Here is a 3,202-nt window from a genome sequence, read left to right as displayed (position 1 = left end):
TATTAGTACTCGACTCAGCAAAATTAAATTCCTATCAACATATTTAAGGTAAGTGGTAAGGTAATAGCCTAGCAAATAGCATTACTTTTTTTTGAAAGGGTAGCAAATAGCATTACTAGTAACATGAAAGAGGAAGCTCTGCACTTTGATTACAGAAAGAGTGGCCAAACACGAATCAAAATCATGCCTTTTTCCAAGAAAAAAGAGACCCAATTTTTTAGGACTGTGTTTGGTTAACGAATAGAGGGGTGTGAGACAACTTCTTTCTCAAGCAAGCACGGATACGGATTCAAAAGGAACCTATTCTCTATATGAGAATTGATCCGAAAGAATAAGACTAGCTTATTTGAGTTGAATACAAGTTCCGTCAGGTTTAATCCTGGGGAGATGCAACAATAATAAATCCATGGCTCTGTATGGTAATGGCTTTGAGCTTTTTTTTGATCGACGAAAAAAAAAATGTGACATGAAAAAAGCTAGTTTGAAGCGACCACGCGGAGTTGAAAGGTCCTTTTGGACCATATATTTAAATTTAAAGACAGTTTTAAAAAATGAAAAAAAAGAATGAGAAGAAGTGTATTACATGCTTGGACAGTGGACTTACTCAGGCCATTTTAATTTTATTTAGACATTGAATACTAAACTTCTCTCCCAATCCGTGGGATTCACTCCATATTTCTTAAAATTTGTCTATATAGGTGATCTTTATATGTAAAAAAATGTGTCATTTACATGAGAGAATACGAATTTTTTTAAGTGTAAGAACAAAATTTAAAGAAATTTTCATCTGCTACTTACCACATAGGAGCTGGCCGATACTTGCATAGCGAAGGCGAGTTCCGACGCTTCTCCTCTCTTTCGTAGAAGATTCTATAAAGTATAACGATAACCTTTCATAACGTATCATCCTTTTCACTAGCTCAGAAAATACAGTGAATGGTAATTACACCTTTCCAACTGCCTATAACTGTACGTAGTATGTGCACGCTAGGATCTCCGACGCATCCCTTTCCGAGTGTCGATCGTAAGCGCAGCCGCAAGTCCTGTTGTATAATCACCCTGGGCAAGATAAGGATTACATGAACAAAAATTTAAAAACAAAATACAAACAAATACAACAACGGCAGAAAAATCCCCAACAGCCGCAAAACCCAGCAAGAACAATTTATGCAAAAACAAGACAAATGGAAGTTTGGCAAAGTCCCGTCCAATAAAATTCAGTGGCGGATATAGGCAGGGGCACCCGCCCCTGCAAAAATCCTGAAAAAAATTTCTGAGCAGTAGTGTTTTAAGTTTTCTTATGCCTACCCTTCCTCTTCCTTTCGTTTTCTTCTTCTTCTGTTGCCTACTGATCTCCCTCCTTTTTTCTTGCCCCTACCTCTTCCTCCTCCTTTTTTCTTCTTATTCTTCTTCTCTTGCTCAGCTTCTCTCTTCCATCTCTCTCATCCAGTCCTCATGCTTCCCCTCCTTTTCTCCATTTTTCTCAAACAGTTTATTTCTCCTTTCTGGATCTTTCTTTCTCTCTCAAAAGTTTCATATTTTATTCTCACTCTGACTCTTCTGGAACATGAGAGACCCACTTTCCTTCTTTTTTTCAGCCTACTACGTTGACAATAAATTTTTGGCATTTTAGCCTCTTTTTTTTTTTTTTTTTTTTTTAATTTCTTGTTAATTTCAACCACTTTAATGGATTTAAACTCTACTCACTCAAAAAAAAAAAAAAAAAAAATACAAAAAAAAAATATTTCTCCTCTGCCCAATGCTATACGTCCACTCTTATAGACTTATATCAATTAACATATATTTTCTAAATGTTAAATAAAATAACTCAAAAATAATTACATATCATTAATAAATAATTAAATATTAAAAGTAATTAATTGGACATGTAATAATTTTTCAAAGTGTTTTAAACTTTGAAATAACGAAATAATTTATATTAGTTTTTGATAAACTATAGTATAATATAATATTATTTTATATGAATTAAATATTAATCTTACATCCCGCCTCTACAGTAAGAAAATCTTGACTCCGCCACTCCAATAAATAAAATGTAACCGGTGCTTCAAGAGGGACAACATGCAGCATATCTCCTCAAAAAAATCGATGGCAGAGAGACGTTATGAATCTGACGCCCAGATTTTAAGTCATAAACCAACAAGAATTTAAATAGCCTGGGTAACACTTGAATGAAAAGACAGATCGGCCCTGTTAAATTACGGAACCAATTTCTTTTTGATAATCCTAGCACAGCCCTCCAAACAAGAATATGTCAAATTAATCTTGTGGTGTCCCTTAGCAATTTTGATGTTCAAAAACGTTGATGTGGAGAAAGTACTGGGCAGCAGAGAAATTTTTTCCTCTGCTGCCGGTGTGTGTCTGTGAGAGTGAGAGTGGGAGGGCAGCAGAGAAATTTTTTTCTGTGTTCCGGTCACAGAGACAGAGGGGGAGCATCGGAGAGGTCTGGTTTGGGCTCTGTCGTCTTCTCTGGCAAAATTTAGGCTGTGCTCCGGCGTCGTCAATGGCAAGCTCTGGGCTGGGTAGCACGGCGCCGCTGGAGAGAGAGAGAAAAAGATAGAGAGGGAGAGGAGAAAAATGAGGGTTGGATTTTTCACCTCATTTCCTCCCTGTCCAATTCTAATTGGTAGGCACAAAAAGGCTGTCTTTTTGATATATCAGAGAATCAGAGAATCATTTGATATATTATATATATTCGATATCAGGAAACCTAATAGAATATATATGTATAATGCTGACTTTTCAACAATCATGTAATCTGTTGGCTTTTCAGCACCAGAGCTCCAAAGTCATGATTTTACTTTTCAGGACCTGTTCTCATATGAAATTAATTCTACAAATACATCCCGACATTCACGCGAATAGGACCTGTTCAATGTGTGAAACGCGTGGGATTGCATTAACATTGTTTACTAGTCACTTACCGAAGCAACAGCAACAGAAAACATCGAATTAGCTTGATCATAAAAACTAGTTCAAAATTTTTGGAATAATTAACGAGTTTATTGATATGATTACTAACTTATAAAAATTTCATCTAAAATGCAATAGAAAAAATCAAATGCAAAGGTCAAACCTAGTAATAATGGAATAATTACAAAGCACAAACGCACCCACGCATCCCCATTATCCAAACTAAAAGCATTTACCTATTTACTCACTCTTTCTCATCCCTCTCGAC

General features: G+C 35.8%; 1 pseudogene; it reads right to left on the bottom strand.

The window, feature by feature from the left end:
• Positions 1–209: 209 nt before the first annotated feature.
• The window catches only part of LOC132165790 (cytochrome P450 94A1-like), a 4,288-nt pseudogene continuing 1,295 nt past the window's right edge, over positions 210–3,202 (bottom strand).

Source organism: Corylus avellana, chromosome ca11 (assembly GCF_901000735.1).
Source record: "Corylus avellana chromosome ca11, CavTom2PMs-1.0".
Taxonomy (NCBI): domain Eukaryota; kingdom Viridiplantae; phylum Streptophyta; class Magnoliopsida; order Fagales; family Betulaceae; genus Corylus; species Corylus avellana.
This window is presented reverse-complemented; position numbering and strand designations above follow the sequence as displayed.